The sequence below is a fragment of the Theropithecus gelada genome, chromosome 5, assembly GCF_003255815.1.
Source record: "Theropithecus gelada isolate Dixy chromosome 5, Tgel_1.0, whole genome shotgun sequence".
In the NCBI taxonomy this organism is placed as follows: Eukaryota; Metazoa; Chordata; class Mammalia; order Primates; family Cercopithecidae; genus Theropithecus; species Theropithecus gelada.
The window spans coordinates 150,162,961-150,184,661 of record NC_037672.1 but is presented as its reverse complement, the minus strand read 5'-3'; the positions used below and the strand labels follow the sequence as shown (position 1 = coordinate 150,184,661).

General features: G+C 43.2%; 1 protein-coding gene across 3 annotated transcripts in view; it reads right to left on the bottom strand.

The window, feature by feature from the left end:
* Positions 1 to 21,701, bottom strand: part of TRIM2 (tripartite motif containing 2) — a 188,042-nt gene that overhangs the window by 114,239 nt on the left and 52,102 nt on the right. The gene's annotated exons all lie outside the window — the stretch shown is intronic.

Below are 21,701 nucleotides of genomic sequence, written 5' to 3'. Positions count from 1 at the left end.
TTAGACTCAAGAACACATTATAGTCTCTTGGGCCAGCCCTTCTTCATGGATGAATTTCATCTACATACACAGTATATTATGAAAAAGGAAAATATTGAAAGTTCTAGGGAGAGGATATTTCTGTTCAAGGATTAAGATGAGATTCAAAGGCAGGACATAGGCCAGGCATGGTGGCTCGCACCTATAATTCCAGCACTTTGGGAGGCCAAAGCAGGAGGATCGCTTGAGGCCAGGAGCTTGAGGCCAGCTTGGGCAACATAGTGAGCCACTGTTTCTACAAAAAATTTAAAAATTAGTCGGGTGTGGTGGTACATGCCTGTAGTCCCAGCTACTCGGGAGGCTGAGGTGGGAGAATAGCTTGAGCCCAGGAGTTGGAGGATGCAGTGAACTATGATTATGCCACTGCACTGAAGTTTGGGTGACAGAGTCTCCAAAAAAATTTAAAAAGTAAAACCAAAAACAACCAAAGGCAGGATATGCAAAAATAATATAGTGTTACATAGGAAAGAACCATATTAGTATTACAAAATATTTGCCAACAAAAGCTCAGTTTCTGAGATTGAATTTCCACTAAACCCTCCAACCAGACATAAAAGCTGAGTGTCTAGTAAATAGTGGCTCAAGGTCACGAAATTCACTCCCCTTAATTTCCTCTCTACCTATTTATCTCAAAGGTTGCCCTTGCCATTTCTTTTAATTCTTAAACCAAATATTACCCATTTCAAAAGACCTGTCATTTTCTTCCAGAGAAAATAATAAAGATGGACTTTTTCAGACGTGCCAACTAACAGGTCAGCCTGAAGGTCTAAAATGTAAAAATATAAGAAATAATGTTGGTAACAAAGTATGATATTATGCCAGCATTTGCCTCAAGCCTTTTAAGATAACGTTCACAGAATAGCCTCTCAAACAGACATTCTAAGCAGGAAATCTGTTCTCAAGAAACCAAAAAGGAAAACCATCATTGTTCCTGTCTTCATCACTAGTAGCAGCATCAAAAGCATTTGCCAGGTGCTGACCTGCCAGCATAAACTTTTAGTACCTGTACAAATCAAGCTAAAGCTGTCTTTGGGAATTTATCATCCAAGACATATTTGATATAAACCAAGCAGTGTCATTTTTCATGGAGTGGTGAAAGAAGGAAGAAGTTCTGATAATGTTATTGCACCAGGATTTCAGGGCTTTAAGATGTCATTTTCAAAGGTTCCTAGGGCCTTGCTATGCTACCCAGTTGTGTTATCATCATTGAATAGGCCAAATTCTTACCAATCAGCACGAGGAGAGGTAGTGAGTCACTGCTGCTCAGAAAAGACCAAATGAACAGATCATTCCTGACACACAAAGTAACTATCCAACCTCTTTCTAGAGTAGTCAATGGTCAGAAATTGAAAGGATAGAATTCAACTCAAGGACAGACCAAAGAAAAGGTCAGAGCATAAGATGTTAATTCTCATTGAGACTCTCTAACCCATTTATATTTAGTGTCTTATAACAACTTCCTTCCATCTGTATTTAAATTTGAAGTAGAAATCAGAAAGCCATGCAAGTCAGCATTAAAATGATGATGCAAGAAAAATATTCAAGATGTGGGTGTGATGTTTATCTTTGACAGATACAATGGAATTTCTAGTGGAGGATTTAATCGACATAGAATTTTCCAGGAAAATAAAGGCAGGAATTGGAAAAATGTTCTCAGGGAATACTGATAAGGAACAGTCACCTAAACAAACCTTGTCAGTGATGGTATCCTAGATTCCATGATCCAAAGTAGAGTTATGGTGGGTATCTAAATGGGATTATATAGGAAAGGGTAGAAAGAAAAGGGAGGCTGCCAGGAAAAGAATGAGTTAATGAAGGAAAATGGAATGTGGTGTTCTGTACCTAGCCCAGAACAGGCCAGATTACCTCACCTAGGAGACATTTCATTATTGTAGATGGCCCTGCCCAACTCAACCCTAAGGGAATCCATATTTACCCTAAGGGAGAGGGAGGTGGAGTTTATTTTAATTGATCCTTCATTGTTATATGAACCTAAGTTGGAAAGGAAAGGAAATGCAATGTGTATCATAAAGAATTTAATCAAATACTTTCTATCTCTAGTTAAGGGTGAGGTAGTCAAAGCCTTCTGACTCACCCCTGCTCTTTTGTTTCTTGGAGCTGAAGGGCAGGTACCAGTTCTGCCAAAGATGAAATCAAGTGGAAATTTGAGAGGAAAGGTCACGTGGAGCTGGGAAGCAGTGGACCCAGCACAATACCTCCTCCCACCCCCTGGGAAAGGAACCCTCAATACAAGTTGTCAGGCAACAGCCCTTAACTACATTCTAAAAATACTGATGTACAATTTAATCTCAATTTTTAGAAGATAACAATGAAAAAAGGCATAGATGTGCATACTGCCACAAAAACAACCCCTCACACCCTATGGGGCTAGCCTAGTCTTTGGATGGCTGGAATTCTAAGTGCTCTAAAATTAACTACTTAAAAGTCTTTGAATCTAAAGCTGTCTCTGTTCCACAAATTAAAAGCTGGTGATTTCGCGGGAAAGCGAAGGGGCCTGGTGTAACGCATCAGTTTCTCCATGGGGTTGGATTACAGGTGGGAACGAACTTGGGGTTCACAGAATGCTTTGGATCTGACAGGCATTTAGTGAGACAACCGTCCTCCACACTCCCAGCCTTTTATCTACTTTGTCAGCGGCGTGCAGCTTTCAAGGCCGGGCCAAGTATTTCCAGAATAAATACACCAACCAGAAAGAGCCCTGCAAACCCTCAAAAGTCACCATCTCCCTGCTCTAATAAGCCCGAACTGTAGTACAAGCTGGGGCAGAGGATAAAAGAGGAGGCTAAAGGAAGGAAAGTAGTTTTAGGAAAATGACCAAACATGTTTTTAAAGAAAAAGAGGAAGCCGATCTTTTCAAAATTACTACAGTCCTGCTTTCAGATTGCTCAGTATCTTTTTTTCTCAGTGCAAAATGACTTCGAAAGCTATCCTGCATGACGCGGGTGAGTGAGGACGGCAAAGGTCCGCGACTGGCGGGAGAGCTCCGCGGGCAGGGCCTGGGAGCCGCGCCGCGTCCAGGTTCTGCAGCTCAGCGGCCCTGCTGCTGACAGCTCCGCGCCGCACGGATCCACTGCACCCGCTCCAGGCCGGCAGCCAGCTCCGCAGCGCCCGTCCGGAAACGGACTCTGGGCAGGTTTCCCGCACGCTCGGGCCACCGGACCTTGCCCGGGCGGGAGGGTTCCCAGGGCACAGCCCGAGCCACGACTTACTGCGAGACGGCGACTCGCTTCGCAGGGACAACGCGCGCTCCGGAGGGGCCTGGGCCTCACCCCTCGGGCCTGGACCTCGCTGCGCCCCCACCCAGGGCAGAGGTGCGCTCGCTCACGACATCAGGCGGCGGGCGGGCGGGCGACCCAGGACTTCGCACCCGCCCCTCTCCGCCTCCTCTTTCCTCCCAGGCAACCGCGCTTCTGCAGCCCCAGGCGATCTGAAGGTGAAACTGCTTTATCCAAGGCCGTCTTCTGAGCGAGCGGCTCAAGTAGTAAAAACAGACCAGAGGAGGAAAGTCGGCCTCCTGGCTGGACTCTGAAGGACCTTCACCGGGTGTCCTCGGCTCCAAACGGCTCTCTGGTCGGTCATTTCCATTCTGTGCTCAGGCCCAGAGCAGTGAGACATCTGTTTTCCATCAACCGCGAGGCAGAGGCAAATCCTGGATTAGATGTCGCCCAGCGCTCGCAGCATTTTCAGGCCCGGCACGACAGCTAATCCCCGCACAAAGAGCATGAAAACAAACACGCAAGTTGGTGCCCGGTTCCAGAAAGATTTCCCTGGGATGACTAAAGGCTCTTGCAGCCAGCCTCCAGGATGGGCCAATCGCAGCACAGGGGGGCAGGAAAAGGGGGTTGGCTCGGTTTTCAGATCTTCTGAAAACCCATCCTCCTCCCCAGTCCCGTAAACACAAACGCAAACACTGTCCTTTCAGGGGAAGTGAGTTCAGCTTGACGGGGCTGAGAGAGCTGAAATGGGCCAGCCTCCATCATGACAGTTCATTATAAGCAAGCATGGCTCCTGAATGTGAGCGAAGAAAAAAATCTCCGTTTCCTTCAAGTGAATTCTAACAAATGAGCCAAGTATGATACAATCAGTCCTGAAAATGATGAGCCATGACTGTCTCTACAGGTCTTTTTTACTCCGTAAAAGAAGTTGGAGTAGGGACCCTTCCTTTCCTCTCCCTTCCTTCCTTCTTTCCTTCCTTCCTCCCTCCCTCCCTCGCTCTTTCCTCCCTCCCTTCCTTGCTCTTTCCTTCCTTCTTTTCTCCCTCCCTCCCTTCCTCGCGCTTTCCTTCCTTTTCTTTCTTCCTTCCTCCCTTTCTTCCTCGCTCCCTCCCTCCTTCCTTCCTTCCTCCTTCCTTTCCTTCCTCCCTTCCTTCATTAGTCACAAGGCTGAGAATAGAAAGCTAGAAAAAGCATGAGTCTACTTTCAAGGGCCTTATCTTCTTTAGAGGGCGGGGGGGAAGGTGGGGAGGGACGACCTACAATTTCAAAACACTATAAAATGATGGAAATGTATGCCCAGAGTGTTATAGGGACATAGAAGCAGGAAATGAAGAAAAGCCTCCCAGAGGAGGCTGCATTTGTTTGGTTTTTTGTTTGTTTGTTTGTGTTGAGACAGGGTCTCACTCTGTTGCCCAGACTGGAGTGCAGTGGCACGAACATGGCTCAATGCAGCCTTGACTTCCTGGGCTCAAGCGATCTTCACCCTCAGCCTCCTGAGTAATTGGGATTATAGGCACACCACCACGCTCGGACATTTCATATAAATGAAATCATATAATATGTGTGGGCTTTTGTGTCTGGCTTCTTTCACTCAGCAAAGTTTTTTCAGTTTACTCAGGTATCCACGTAGCATGTGTCAGTACTTCATGACTTTTTATTGCCGAAGAATGCTATATTACATAAATACACTACATTTTGCTTATCTGTTCAACATTTGATAGACATTTGGATTGTTTCCACTTGTGGCTAGTATGAATAATGCTGCTATGAACATTTGAATGCAAGTTTTTGAGTAGACATATTTTCATTTCTCTTGGGTATTTACCTAGGAGTGAAAATGCTGGGTCATACACTAATTCTATGTTTAACATTTTGAAGAACTGCCAGACTGTTTTCCAAAGCGGTTACACCATTTTACACTACCACAAGTAATGTATGAGGGTTTCAGTTTCTTGGTGGGTGTGAAGTGGTATTTCATTGTGGTTTTGCTTTGCATTTCCCTAATGACAAATAATGTTAAGTATCTTTTCATGTGCTTGTTGGCCATTTGGATATCTTCTTTGTAGAAACGCCTATTGAAATTTTTGCCCATTTTTAAAAATTTATTTTTAAAATTGGGGTTAAATATATATAACAAAATTTACTATTTTGTTATATCAAAATGTATATATACTGTGAACAGTACATTTACATTGTTGTACAACCAACACTATTTGCCCATTTTAAATTGTCCTTTTAAACTTGTCTTTTATTGTTGAATTCTCACATTCTGGATGTGAGTTCTTTATATGATGTATGCTTTGAAAATATTTGTTCTTATTCTATGGGCTGTCCTTTCACTTTCTTGATGGTGTCCTAATAACCTTTAATAAATTCCTTTTACTTTCAGACTAACTAGAGTAATGTCTGTTGTCAGAAGCTAAGAACACTCACAGATGCACTGTGTTCTGTTAAATGCCATCCTTTTCTATAACAACCTGTCTCTCATTATATCTTCTATCCAATATTGCCTTAGAACTTTGATTTTTATTTTTTCCTAAAGCTTTTCTCATTCTAACTGAATCCCGCCTACGTCTTATATTTACTGGGCACAGACTCAAAGCATCAGCAGTCACCACTAACACAATTATGAGCAGTTACCAGTGGCCTTCCTATTTATTTTCCACTTCCACCCAATTCTGGCCCAGAACCCTGCAGTCAAGGGCAATGACCTCCCCATCTCGACTCCTTTTACACTGTTCCTCCCTTTCTTCAATTACATTGCCATAGCCACACGGGATCTTATGAGATCAACATCCTGTTTAATCTTTGGATAATCCTTAGTGCCCAGGACAAGGCGTTGCAAAATCCTGGAAAACAATAAATTGTGTATTAAATGGAAATGAATCTTGTGCTCTATTTCCTTCATTTTATTTTATTTTACTCATTTTATTATTTTTATTTTTTCCAGACAGGGTCTGGCTCTGTCACTGAAGCTAGAATGCAGTGGCACGACCTCGGCTCACTGCAACCTCTGCCTCCCAAGCTCAAGCCATCCTCCCACCTCAGCCTGCCGAGTAGCTGGGACCAGAGCTTGTGCCACCACACCTGGCTAATTTTTGTATTTTTCAGGGAGACAGGGTCTTACTTTGTTTCCCAGGCTGGTGTTGAACTCCTGAGCTCAAGTGATCCACCCACCTTGGCCTCCCAAAGTGTTGAGTTACAGGTGTAAGCTACCGTTCTGGGCCCATTTTTAAAATTCTAAAATAATACTTACGCAGTCCTTGATTTTAAACTTTTCTCTCAATGACCACATGTGGAAGATGAGGGCCTGAAACTGGGTTTCAGGGCAAATCTATGGTGTTCAATTTAGGAATGAAAGGGTGGAATTCTTTTGGGAAATAATTTTTAGAAGTTTGTAAGATGGAGAAAGAAGGTAGGGCTTCACAGATAAAGTTCTCAGGACCCATAAAGGCACTAAATAGTATTATTTGGGGCATCAGAAGTCTACTATTTGGGGCATGAGAAGTTGCAACATTGGAATGAATTCATTTCCTGGTAGATTTTTTTCTGGTGGATGGGGCTTTATGACTGCCACTCCTCAACAGTTGGGTCTGCTTCTTGCATGGCACTCTGAAACTTTGGATTCCAGACTAACTGAAATGCGCCTGTTTGAAATAGCTGGAAAGAGCCGGTTTCATTCTGTCATAAGATCAACCAATGTTTACTGAGCACACACCATATGTAAAACACTACCCTGGGCACACAGAGACATGAGATTCATTTCCTATAGTAAGGAGTTGGATGACTAATGGGTGCTATGGTTAAGATAAACACAATGAACTATAATCCAAAACTGAATGGGGGGTCAGGATGAGGACAATCTCCTGTAATCCAAAGCAAAGCAGGGTGTCTTACTCTCCATAATAGAGACATTAAAAACTGTTTCAAGAATTCAGGGAAGAAGAAATCACCTTTTTTTTTTTTTTTCCTCTTTGAGTAGTAGAAAAGGCTTCATGGAGAAGGTAGGGAAGGAGAACTAGGCTTTTGCCTAAAAATTTAGGATTTCTACACCACAATCCTTATTCTTCAGTAACTCCCTTACTAGTTGGGAAGAAAGTCATACATACAAGTGGCTACAACTCAAGACGATATATGAAAAGACTCATTTGGAAGGGTCACAGAAAAATGAGAGAGCACTTCCTAAAGTCCAGGAAATACTATATGGAAAGGGTAGATTTGTAGACTTGACATGAGCCCTAAAAGATGGAAAGGATTTATTAAAATGCATGTTTTTGATAAAAGCAATTAAATATTCTAGAAAATTTGGAAAACCCATAAAAGTATAAAGAATAAAATAGGTCGGGCACAGTGGCTCACACCCGAATCCCAGCACTTTGGGAATCCAAGGTGGGAGGATCACTTGAGCTCAAGAATTGGAGGCCACCCTGGTCGACGTAGAGAGACCCCGTCTCTACAAAAAGAATAAAATAATTAGCTGAGTGTGGTGGTGCATGCCCATAGTCCCTGCTACTCGGGAGGCTGAGGTGGGTAGATTGCTTGAGCCCAGGAGCAAAAGGCTGCAGTGAGCTTTGACTGCACCACTGCACTCCAGCCCGGGTGACAGAGCAAGACATAAAATAGAAATCATTTACAGATCCACTGCCTACAGATAAATCCATTGCCAGACATATGATATGCTTAATAAATATTTGCAACTGAATAAGTGAATAAATTACATTACCATTTATAGTCTCAATTTTTTCTTGTGTACAACTGCTTTCTACAAAGGTTGTACCAATTTACATTCTCATTAGCAATGCATGAAATAAAGATGCACATATTCACTAGCAGTGTTATTTTTAAAGATTTGTGAATTTGATAGAGAGAAAATAATAACTTCCTTCTGAAATTTAGATTTATGGGATCATTAGTGATGTTGAACTTTTTACATATGATCATTAATCATTACTATTTCCTTTAAATTGCCTATTCATGATCTTTGTGCATTTTTCTTTGGAGAACTTGGAGAAAATCTGAAATTTTCTCAATCTTGATTCCCCTGTGGCTATGACTGTATGAGCATCCTGTCATGGTAAGTGTGATTTACTTTCTAAAAATAGATTCTTATTCTTATTCTTATTCTCTGTCTCTCCCTGCTCTCCAACATAGTCCCTAAACATATCCAGCTGCTTCATCTGGTGATCGAAGAAATCATGATTTGTTGCAACACTGTAAGGACATCTTGGTGGTATGAGAATTACTGAGAGGCAGTATGTTCAGATTGTCAAGCATCACTGAGTCACCATGACTCTCTTTTTTAAGTGCTGGTTTTAGAACTTAACTTTCTCCTATGCTGTAAAATTAAACTTCACAGAAGTTCTTGCACTGACTCCCTCAGTTTCAACTGACCTGTACTTTATTGCCTGTTCCTGCTGAGTATGGGGCGGCCTTTTCTTCATCTTCCCCTGTCCAAATCTTGCCCATTCCTGATGAAGTTCAACTGGTATCCATGGATGAGAATGACCTCTTGCTCTGAATCCTGTATACTTTGTATTTCAGTGACAGCACTTCCAGCCTTCTGGGTACTTGGGTTATCTGTACCTGCACCTCATCTCCTTATTACCCTGTATACTCCTTGGGGAGTTTATGTCTCCTTTTTGTCTAGGGTCCCATAATTGAATTAGCAAAAACTCCAAAAGGTTTTATAAATTAAAAAATAAAATCATGTCATTTAACAGAAACATGAGCAGAAAAAAAGAGAGAGCCACTTTGAAAAGAAAAAGCAAAGCTTAATTTTCAGTTGTATTGACTGTGCTCATGGTAAGATGCTGGGGAGAAATGAAAGAAAGTTCATCTAAACAAAGTTCATCTAAATCAAAGAACTCACAGAATCTCATTGCTATGGCCTGAATGTGGGCCCCCAACTTCATATGTTGAAACTTAACTACCAATGTGATAGTATTAAGAGGTGGGGCCTTTAGGAAGTGTTTAGTTCATGATGTTCCCCTTTCATGAATGGATTAATGCCTTTATAAAAGGACTTGAGGGAACTAGCAAACCCTTTTGTCCTTCCATCCCCCTGGCAATGTAAAGACACTCACAGAACCACCTTGGAATCAGAGAGCAGCCCTCAGCAGACACCAAACCTCCTGGTGCTTTGATCTTGAACTTCCCAGCCTCCAGAACTGAAAAATAAATTTCTATTGTCTATAAATTAGCCAGCCTCAGGTATTTTGTTATAGTAGCACAAATGGACTTGGACACTCATCTTGTGAACTTCTGGGGGTAGAAACTAAGGGAAGAATTGAGAAACATGCCTCCTTTTGTCTTGTCAAAAGAATGTGCAAGCTGCCCTCTTACTCTGCAGCCCTTTAAACCGTCTGCAGGAGAGGAATGGAATCTCATGAAAGTTGCAACTGGAGTCCAGAGACTAAGACAGTGAACTGGGACAAACAATTAATTTTAGATTGAACGTAGAGTCAGCCCAGGAAACTAAGTACTAAAATAATATTTTAAAATAGCTGGGAAATTGACAAGGAAATTGCTACTGGCTTCCATTAGAGTAAGAGCATTCTTTCTTGTAATATTTTCTTGAAATGATGATACATTGATCTTCTTGGACTAATTCATTAGCATAGAAAGATGTTCCTTAGTCTCCAGGGATGCTTACTCAATAGAGGCTTCAGGTCACATTACGGAACCATACACTGCTTCAAACCAAACATTAAGAAACAGCACATGAGAAAGCCAAGGCAGAAAGAGAACAACTCCCTTTGGAGTCTCGGTGAGTTTTCTCAATTGCGTGCCAAAAATCCCACTCATCATAAATCTGCCTATTTTTAATATGTGTCAGGCTTTTGAAGTTTCCAGCTGAAAACCTCACTTGCATCAAGCAACAACAAAAAATATAAAAACAGGCAAAAAAGTGTTTTGAACTGTATTGCTTGAGACTATTGTGACTGAATGTCTGTTTAATTCCCAAATTACAGATGAAAAAACAAACAAATAAAAGGAACCATGAAAGGGTTTCTTTTGAAATCTTTTATCCAGCATGTGAAAAAAAATATGATAATTGATTTCTTTTCTTATTCTTTATATTAATCACAGATTTCAATGTCTGTCTTTAATTTCCAAAAGGCTATATTCCATATGGAGGGGTTTTATTTAAGAAACCTTTTTTCTTGCAAACCCCCATATGTTGACATTTTTAATAAATATAATTTTAAAACAGAGAAGTGCATAAATCCTAAGGCAACAGCTCAATGAAATATCACAAAGGGATCGTAACAGGGTAAAAACACCATCCAGAACAAGAAGTGGGACATTTCCAACACTCCAGATGCTCCCCTCCCTAATGTAGTTTTGAGCTTGATATTTTTTATAGAAATATTATAAATGGCAGCAAGTGCTCAGATCAGCCCACAAAAACCAGAGAATGTACTTGGACTCTAGCAAAATGGCACCACATCAACGTTTCCATGGGGAAATGCATTTTCAGCTCCGAACAGTGATCCCAGGGGGCATGCCCCAGACTCATGATCCTTGAACCCCAAAGGTTCCCAATGTAGGGATTCTTGGTGGGTGGGCCTATGTGGAGGAGAGGAGGAGCTATGTCTGGATCTCAGTAATCAGTTCCCAGTCTACATCAGCTTCAGGGTCTAAACAAGAGAAAGTGGCACTTTAGTCAGGCATATGCCAAGTATATTGACTTAGGAAAAAGATGCCAATTAGGGGTTCTAGTGAGGCACTGAAGTGTATGTTCGAGTTAGTGTGATTTGCAAGTTGCATCTGCCTGTATAATAGACATTCAAGAGACCTAAGAGAGATACATTTAGGTAACCAGTGTGGGTGAAGAATGCTAAGTGAGGCTAGTATGTAATTGTTACTTCTGTTGCAATGACTGATCGTTGTAGATTTTCTCTTTAACATCTGATTCCAATTAAAAGCAAGCATTCTAATGTTAATAGCTTATACTGAAAAAAGAACTTATTACAGCTATTTTATTGTGTGTTCCAGTAGTTTCCAAAATTCCCAGAAAACAAAAATCACCTAGTATGCTTGTCAAAACACAGATTTAATGCTCCAACCCAGACCTCCTAAATCAGAACTTACCTAGGGGAGGCCTGATTATTTATGATGATCTAGCTAACAACACCTCTTGGTATTTCTTATCTTCAGGAAAGTACAAGAAACACTGGCTTGGTCTAAGAAATGTGAGAGAAGCACGTGTTCAGTTAAAAATGCAATATAAACCTTAATTGCTGTTGTCATTATTCATAATGATGCAAATGATGTGGAACACTGAGAGGCTGCTTTGGACAAAAGTTTTCCTTAGGTTAAACAGTTCTGGTTCCGAATTTTCTTTATTGTTTCTTTTGTTCCAAGATCCTGAGTTACAAACGGCAATTTTACAGATACCTGATGCTGTCTTCAGCATACTAGATAGTTCCTCTTAAACAAAACTTATTTTTTAAAATGGACAGAACAGAGTTTGACCCTCTTAATCTCTTAAATCCAAGCTCTCCTCAACATTCTGCAGGATCTCAGAGGCTATGCCGGTCAGGTTTTACTGCCCAGGGACTTAGAGGGGCATCTCCATTTATCAGTGGCTTATCGAACTTTTAGAGTCCTTGATCAATTACACAGTGCTCATGGAAATGCAAATGAGCATGATCAACCAGTGTTATTGAAAAGCACTTTTGTAAGATGTATCAAAAACCTTTAAAATGATTATATCGTATGCTCTAGTAATTTCACTTTAAAAATCTTTCCTGGCCGGGCGCGGTGGCTCAAGCCTGTAATCCCAGCACTTTGGGAGGCCGAGACGGGCGGATCACAAGGTCAGGAGATCGAGACCATCCTGGCTAACACGGTGAAACCCCGTCTCTACTAAAAAATACAAAAAAAAAAACTAGCCGGGCGCAGTGGCGGGCGCCTGTAGTCCCAGCTACTCGGGAGGCTGAGGCAGGAGAATGGCGTGAACCCGGGAGGCGGAGCTTGCAGTGAGCTGAGATCCGGCCACTGCACTCCAGCCTGGGCGACAGAGCGAGACTCCGTCTCAAAAAAAAAAAAAACAAAAAAAAAAAAAAAAAAAAATCTTTCCTGAGGCACTATCAGAGGTGTGGTCACAGATATTGTCCAGACACTATCATAAGAGTACCAGCTCTGGGTTTCAGCGCCAGCCCTTCCACTTTTCTTTTTTTCTTTTTTCCTCACCATGTCTTATGGTGCTAAGCTGCCACTTTCTAACTGTGCAATCTGGAACAAAGTGTGTAGCCAACTGCCCTGTGCCTCCTTTCCGTCTTCTGTTAAATGGTAATAATAGTAGGATTGGCCGGGCATGGTGGTTCATGCCTGTAATCCCAGCACTTTGGGAGGCCGAGGCGGGTAGATCACCTGAGGTCAGGAGTTCGAGACCAACCTGGCTAACATGGTGAAACCAGTCTCTACCAAAAATACAAAAATCAGCCAGGCGTGGTGGCACGTGCCTGTAATCCCAGCTACTTGGGAAGCTGAGGCAGGAGAATTGCTTGAACTCGGGAGACGGAGGTTGCAGTGAGCTGAAACTGTGCCACTGTACTCCAGCCTGGGCAACACAGTGAGACTCCATCTCAATAAATAAATAAATAAACAAATAAATAAAAATAATAGTAGGATTGCTACAAAGATTAAATTAGTTAAGATGCATAAAGAACTTGAAACAGAGCCCATCACATCATTAGCAATTCAACAAATGTTAACTATTATCATCAGTTATTATTGCAAAAACATTCATTGCTGTATTATTTATGATAGAAAAAAATTGAAACACGTTAAATGAACAGAAATAGAAGCATGAAGACATATTTTTTGCACATTCATACAAAAGAATATAATGTACCCTGGAGGCGTCACATAATGGTTAAAAACACAGGCTCTGGAAACTGAATGCTGGCTTGCCCCTGACCAACTGTGCAGCTTGGGACAATTTTCTCAACAATCTGAGCCTTGGTTTCCTCATCTGAAAATGGAGAAGAACAATAATAGTGGGCTGACTGACTCCTAACACAAAGCACTTCGAACAGTTCCTGGCACACAGTCATTGCTTCATCTGTTAGTCTCTCCACTTACAGTTAAGCTGGTAGCCTGGCAGACTGGTGATATCTCATGCACACAAAGCTTCCCAGGCGGTGGCTGTGAAAGTACATGCCCTGGTAGGAGATGAACTGAACACAGCCTAAATTCCCTTAGTATGAATAGACAAAATGACTGATGCAAGCCCAGGCCTGGAGGCTACGTGCACAACCACCATGCGAAGGAACTGGAAAGAGTTGTTTCACTGGCAGTACCAGAACAGACTGCTTTGATTAAAAGAAAAAAGAAAAGGGAATAAAGAAGACAAGCCCCCAAACAAAACCACCCACCAAAGCCACAGGCAAGACTTGGCAAGAGAAAGGAGCTGAAAAGGCTTTCCTAAATCTCCAGCCTGCATCCACCTCTTTTCTTTTTCTTTCTTTCTTTTTCTTTCTTTTTCTTTTTTTTTTTCCTAGAGACAGAGTCTCGCTTGGTTGCCTAGGCTGGAGTGCAGTGGTGCGATCACAGCTCACTGCCTCAAACTCCCAGGCTCAAGCAATTCTCTCTCCTCTGCCTCCTGAATAGCTGGGACCACAGGCATGCACCACCACAAGTACAGTTTTCTAACATGGAAATACTGCATAATAGTGAAGTCTGGGCCTTTAGTGTACTCATCATCTGAGTAATGTACATTATACCCAATAGGCAATATTTTATCCTTTATCCCCTTCCATCTTCCCACCTTTTGGAGCCTCCAATGCCTATTATTCCACTCTCTATGCCCACATATACCCATTGTGTACCTCCCACTTATAACTGAGAACATGCAGTTTTTGGCTGTTTCTGACTCATTTCACTTAGGATAATGGCCTCCAGGTTCATCCATGTTGCTACCAAAGGCATGATTTCATTCTTTTTATGGCTGATTAGTATTCCATAGTGTATATGTATCACACTTTAATCATCATCTGTTGACAGATACTTAGCTTGATGACTTTGCTAAAGGACAGCTTTATTTCTCATAAAGGTTGAAGCCCGCAAAGAGGCCATTCTGACAGGCTGGGAAGTGTAGCCTACTGCCAGAAGCTAGAAGCAGGCACTTCCTCCTCCCTCACTTTGAGTTTTTGAAAGACTAAGGGAAAGAGAATAGAGAAGGGATATTTCCATCTCTTGGGGGAAAAGATGTGCAATAACAAACCATCTTGGGAGACAGCCTTCTCACAGATTTAGAAAAGTATATTTAAATTTGGTGAACTTTTTCAAGTATTGAAGTTTGAGTTACAAGCACAAGAGAGGAGAAAAGAAATCCAACTAGAATTCAAATGGTCATATAAGAATTTGGAGGCTGGGTGTGATGGTTCATGCCTGTAATCCAGCACTTTGCGGGGGCCCAGGTGGGCAGATTATTTGGGCCCAGGAGTTCAGAGACCAGCCTAGGCAATGTGGTAAAATCCCATATATACAAAAAAATAATAATAATAGCCAGGCACGGTGGTGCATGCCTGTAGTCTCAGGTACTTGGGAGGCTGAGGAGGGAGAATCACCTGTCTGGGAGGTGAAGGCTGCAGTGAGCCATGATTGCACCACTGCACTCCAGCCTGGGCAACAGTGTGCAACCCTGTCTCAAAAAATAAAAAATAAAAAATAAAAAGAAAGAAAGAAAGAAAAAAGCAAACAGCAAGCAAAAACAAACACACAAATGAACGAGGATCTGCTCCCATGTTGCCCCACCTTGCTCCTAAAGGTTGGATGTGGTTTCTCTTTATCAAGGAGCAGGTTTACAACCAGGCTTAGAAGCCTGGAAGGTATTGAGATGTTTCTCCGACCCAGTAACCCCAATTCCTAGAAAGGACAGGTATCAGCAGTCACTACTCTCTTCTTCCACCCAGCACTGTCCAGAGTTGACCTTAGGTTACCTTACTGTCAGCAACTCCTCCTTCCCCAAGGACCCTGCCCCCAAAACCACACCTGGAAGCTTGAGACACCACCAGGTCTGTGTGCAGATGGCCGCTATGGATTCCTGGTGAGCATGGCTTGTGAGAAAAAAAAAGGCAGCCTCATATTAGAAACCTGTGTTTCCTGAATGCCTCTGGACAGTGATGAGGAGGGGTGGGCAGGCTGCCATTGCCCCATCCTCTGTCTCCTCCCAGCCCTCCAGTGACAGCTCAGACAATGGTGCCCCTGGGTTTACTGCATGCGTTGAGTGTGGGAAGAGAGCTGCTTTTTTCAGGTCTTGTAACTATCTTTCCTTGTCACAGTTCCAACACGACTTCTGGGGCTTCTAGGGTCACTGCTGCCTTATAGGGGTCTTTTCATTTTCTTTTTGTAATGGCCAGCATTAATTCATATTTATGGTGTGCCTCCAGTATGTCCAGAACACACAGAGTATCCAGGAAACACAAGAGGTAGCCTCACGGAAGCTGTATGTAAAGGGGCCACATTTCTAAGAAATCACTGATTGCTGCTGTTTCGTTAAAAATGCTCTCAAGAAAATAGAATCATCCAGTGAAGAACACAAACCAAGAATCCAATATTTTGAGACCTCTAGTTCTTGCCTTTCGGTCCCCAGTGGAATAACCTGCCTGTCAGTGAGCTATTAAAAGGATTTGGCTCCATTTGGCATTCCTGGAAACGCAATTATTGCCCAGTTGCCTGTGAAACATTTGAGGACCCATGAAAAAGATGGCCTTGCAGATTTCACAGGACTGCAGAAAGAGACTCCTCAGCAACATTTTGCTTGATGTCTCTATATTTAAAATTAACTCACCCAGGCTAGGCACGGTGGCTCACACCTGAAATCCCATTACTTTGGGAGGTCAAGGCAGGCAGATCACCTGAGGTCAGGAGTTGAGACCAGCCTGGCCAATGTGGCAAAACCCCATTTCTACTAAAAATACAAAAATTAGCTGAGCGTGGTGGGGGGTGTCTGTAATCCCAGCTACTTGGGAGGCTGAGGCAGTAGAATCGCTTGAACCTGGAAGGTGGAGGTTGCAGTGAGCTGAGATCTTGCCACTGCACTCCAGCCTGGGCGACAGAGTGAGGCTCCATCTCAAAAAAAAAAAAAAAAAAAAAAGAAAAATTAAATCACCCAATGTGGCAACTAGGAATATCTTGGAAAACCATGTGGATTTGAAAGTATCTTGAGAAGCACAAATGCTCTTTATGGTGCATGATTCTGAGGTCAGGTTACAGCTTCAAAGTTCAGTTGAAACTCTATTTTACTCTCCTGCAAAGAGTGAGAGAAGCCATATGGAGGAAAATGACCCAGTGAGAACCCCACCCTTGGAAGGTCTCTGGTGGGATATACTTTAGCTACTTACCATATCAAAGAATACACATAGAAAAGTGCCAGACCAGGTTTAGAGTGAGGCTTTGAGGGCACTACAGATTTAAATGTCTTCCTCCCACACACTCTTTAGGGAACAGATCTCATTTTTCAAGTTAGTAACATTTGTGAAGTCAGAGACTGACCCTTTGTGTCCCGTGGTTTCTACAGTCAATAGTTTGAGGAATTTCACTAAAGTTCTGTTTGCATAACAGTTGCAAAATGTGAAGTGTACTGTTCCCTCAGTTCCAATTTGTTAAGTATGGTACTTGAAGGCACAGGTGGACAGTGGGCAAATACACCCGGTAGTTAAAGACCTACGTACCAGGAAATGCTCCCTTGAAAAACTGAGCAGGAATGGAGGTGTGATATCGGATCTTATTCCCAGCAGGTGCCCTTGAGGTGAGACTGTGCATATCTAAACAACTCCCATTCCAGTTGAGTTTTCTGATTCACCTTCCATCTTTTATGGGAGCAGGTCCCTTGAACATATCAGAGTGATAAAGCAGCATGCTGATAAGTGTGGGAGGTGGTGTGTGTGTCCCTTGTTTGAAAATTTAAGTAGATACAAAAATTCTCAAATGCAAGGGATTATAAATGTAAACCACATTGGTGTTCCATTACTCTAGTTAGGGAGGCTTTGGGTGCACAAAGGTCACCAGGCTCCCTGCTCCCTACATGCCTTCAGGGGCCTGTCGACCATTTTTCCTGATTCCATTGGGTTAGATCTTAGGCTGCTGGACCTCAGTTTTCCTGGGGTTTTTCACAAAATGGGCCTGGTGAAGAAATAACTCCAGTCTTGTCAAATCTTAGGAAGAAGGAATTGATGCTAGATCTTCTAAACGAACACATTTCTTCATGTGTGTGTATATGGTTCTCAGTCCCTACCCACTGCTCCAGATGTGCTCCCAGCTCCAGACCTTGCCTTGCAGGCTCACCCTCCTGTAATGTATGGAAATTGTAAATGTTCTCTGCTTGGAATCCTCTGGAGCATCATCTAGAAATTTCCATCAGGATGGATGCAGTGTTCCATCTGGGAGGGAAAAGGAACGACCCATGCCAAGCACTATGGAGGGCAGTCTACGTGTTCTAGCTTTCCATTCTCATCATAGCCCGATAAGGCAGACAATATCGTTCCCATTTTCAGGTGACGAAAACAAGAACTGGAGAGGGTGAGTGACTTGCCCAAGGTCACTAGCAGTCAACCAGTAGACCTGGGACTCGAGTTCAGCTCTGTTTGACCTATGTTCTGGTCTTGACACATCTATGGGATATTATATTTTTCATATAATTTACTATGAAAATTTTAGATAAACACAAATTTTAGATAAATGAGTTTCAGATTTGTTATTTACTACATAATAAAATGTATTATAATTTTAGATAAAGAAATTTATCTAAAATTGTGTGATTTCTTTGTGTGAGAAATTACACAAATTTCTTCTTGTGTCAAGTAACCAACTTGAATGTATCATTACCTCCTGTGAAAATAAAAAGTGTACTTTTCTTTTGAGACGAGGTCTTGCCCAGGCTGGAGTGCACTGGCACAATCATAGCTCACTGCAGCTTCTACTTCCCAGGCTCGAGTGATCCTACTGCCTCAGCCTCCTGAGTAGCTGAGACCACAGGTGTGTACCACCATGCCCGGCTAATTTTTTATTTATATCTTTTAGAGACAAGGTCTTACTATGTTGCCCAGGCTGGTCTTGAACTTTTGGCCTCAAGCGATCCTTCCACCTTAGCCTCCCAAAATGTTGGCATTATAGGTGTGCACCACTGCACCTGGCCAGAAGTGAACTTTTCAAACCACACATAAGACCCATCTATTATTCCTGGATGAGCCTTCAACATGGATAAGCATGATCAATCAGCAAGGAGCTCAAGGGTGTTTAACTTATGGCTCATGAGTTCCTCTGGGGGAGATTTCCGTCAGATCGAAAGTCAGAGAAGCTAGAATGGACTTTGAAGATCATGCCTCAGGAGGGAGGGCAAACCTTTTCCAGAGCCACCTGCTGGCCAGTCCTGGATGGAGACCAGAACGCTGATGTCCAGCCTGCCCTTCTTTCCACTGCACTGCATTCTCTTAGCATTTCCTTTCTCCAATGTCACCAGTAAATCAGAGAGACATTTGGTAAACTTAGATGGTATTTAGGACTGTCGTTGGATGCTGGCAGCGGTCATGATAAAATAATTAATATTCGCTGAGTATTTGCTGTGCACTGAGTGCTGTATAAGGAACTTTGATGTATGACCACATTTAAACCTCACAATCAAACAGTGAAATGGATTGTCATCCCCATTATTTGGCTGAAGGAATTCAGACTTAGGGAGATTCGGTAACTTGCCCAATAACATACAAGTAAAACAACGAAAGTGAGGTTCGACTCCAGGTTTGTCTGAATCAAAGCTCTTGCTCTTAACTCCTTGTTTTTAAACCCGTGTTCTTTGGCTTCTGCCTCTGTGTGTCATCTGTCCCCCGTCATCAGTCCCCCATTGGCCACCGCACCACATAGGCCTACCAGTGTGGCTGGCACAGAGAGGTTAGGTAACTTGTACAGAGTTACACAGTGAGTAAGTGACCTGAAGTGTGAATCATGAGGAAGGTGTGATATTGTGATTTATAATAAGAAATATGTATTTGGTCTTGTCTCTGCTTCCTGGCACATAGTTCTTAAAACCCTTGCAATTGGCTGGGCATGGGGACATGCACCTGCAATCCCAGCACTTTGGTAGGCTGAGGCAGGAGGATGGGGAGGATCACTTGAGCCCAAGGGGTGGAGGCTGCAGTGAGCCGTGAGTGATGGTGCCACTGCACTCCAGCCTGGGTGACAGAACAAGACCCTGTCTTAAAATTTAAAAAGAAAGAAAGAAAAACCCTTGGAACGTACAAAGTGATCAAGAGTCTTTTTGTATGCTAATGAGATGATTGACAACTGAGGGCTCCCAGATTGCCTCTGGAAGGGGCTGGTTGCCAGGGGAACCAAGCATGTGATTAGAGAGTTGGAACTTTCAGCCCCTTTCGCCCTACTCTACCCATACACACCCCCTGACCCTGTTTCCAGGGAGCGAAGAGGAGCAGGAGGTTGACTCAATCACTGATGGCCAATGGTTTCATCAATCATGCCTTTGTAATGAGGCCTCCATAAAAACCCAAAGGAACGGGTCTGGAGGGCTTCTGGATAGCTGAACATATGGAGATGCTGGGAGAGTGGTGCTCAGAGAGGGCATGGAAGCTCCAAGACCCTCCCTAGCCATCTCTTCACCTGGCTGTATGTATTCATTTGTCTGTATCCTTTGTAATACTCTTTATAATAAACCGGTAAATGGAATTAAGTGTTTCCCTGAGTTCCATGAGTCATGCTAACAGAAGACTGACCCCAAGAAGCCAATCTCTGATTTACAGCACAAAGTTAGAAAAAGTTACACAGCTTGTAATCTAAGAAGGATGGTAAGAACTTCTCATGGATAGCCAGCTGGTCAGAAGCACAGGTGACAACCTTCAGCTTGCAACTGGCCTCTGAGGTCGAGGCAGCCAGGTAGGACTGAGACCTTAAACCTCGGGGTCTGCGCTCACTGCAGTTAGTGTCAGAAGTGAGTTACACTGTAGGACACCTAGTTAGGTGGGAAGGTGAGAATGTACCGACCTAACCAAACGGGATTTGTGAGGCCTGCGGTGGGCCTGGAGGGTGAATGATGCACACCTGTCCTTTCCCTTTGGAGCCTCCACCCCACCTGGGAGAGTCAAAAGTTCACTGGCAGAGTCAGAAGGTCCATTCCTTGTCAGGACCTCCACGTGGGGTGACTCATCCCTCTCCAGGGCTCTACGACCACTCCCCACTCCGCGAGACCTTGGCCTCACTTAGAGACCGCTGTTTTCATACAATGGGTTCAAGCATTCATGTTGCCTGGGGTCAAATTCATTCGAAAAATACCCTTTGTATTCTGACTTAATACCTCCAGGAGCCACAAACAGCATGGTGGCTTTAAACAAGGTGTACCTAGATAATACATACAAGTTGTGGGAATTTGGAGAGGTGGGGAGACTTTCAAAGCTCTAGATGTATTAGAGTCCCATAGTTCACCTTTAGCTTTATCTAAAAATTAAACCTCACCTTTTCATTTTATCAGGCTCCTGTCGATAACTAACACAGACCGAAAGTTCACCGACTCCACACCAATGAGGCTCACCAGAAACTTATCTGATCAAAGCTGCCATAGGTGATTCTTTTGTTCACAGGAGGAGGAGGAGCAGGAGGACTTTCTAAAGCAATTCCCAGGACTCAAGTTGTTGCAGCCCCCTCCCCACCCTGCAGGTCGTAATGATAGTGCAACCCCTTCCTTGCCCTCTGCGCACTGAGGACAAGGCAGTGAGGTGCCTCACTGAGCACCAAACCGGCCAGCCAAGAAGATAAAGCAGGCACCAAAGACCGGTGCCTGAGTGGTTTTCCATCCTCACCCATTCACACCCCAGAAACCAGCAAGTACCCGGACGTGTGGCTGGCTGAGCCCACGTCAGGCTTCACCCCTGACTCACACGGCGTCCCCAGGCTCTGCTGACTTCTCACTTGGGTAGTCAAGGACAAACGCTCTATTCGCCTGGGGCTATTCCTTCATTCCACAGCCCAACGGCAGAAGGGACACAGTACCCTTTGAGCACTTTTATGGGGCAGTAAAACTTTACAGCCTCCTGTCTGCTCTAAACCGTTCCCACATTTCTGAATAGACCTATTTATAACATGCAAGACTACTACGGTTTGCCCTTTGAAAATACTAGCAGATATTAAGTCCTTTCAAAGGGAGTCGACTGAGTTACATTGGCTAGCAGCTGGCTTACAGAAACCCCGGAGAGGCACAGCTGAGCTCCTGACTGTGACTAGCTATGTTAGGAAATAAAACAGCATTTGAGTCTCACAACATCACTGGAACTGGTCTTATGCTTTGCCACATTCATGTTGCTTTGGTGTCAAATCCAGCTGTGTCTCTCCCAGGATTTTTTGCTTCCTTACTCCCTTCCTGCCTGGGTTGACAGAGCTCACTGTGAGCTTTGTCAGCAAATCCCAGTCTTT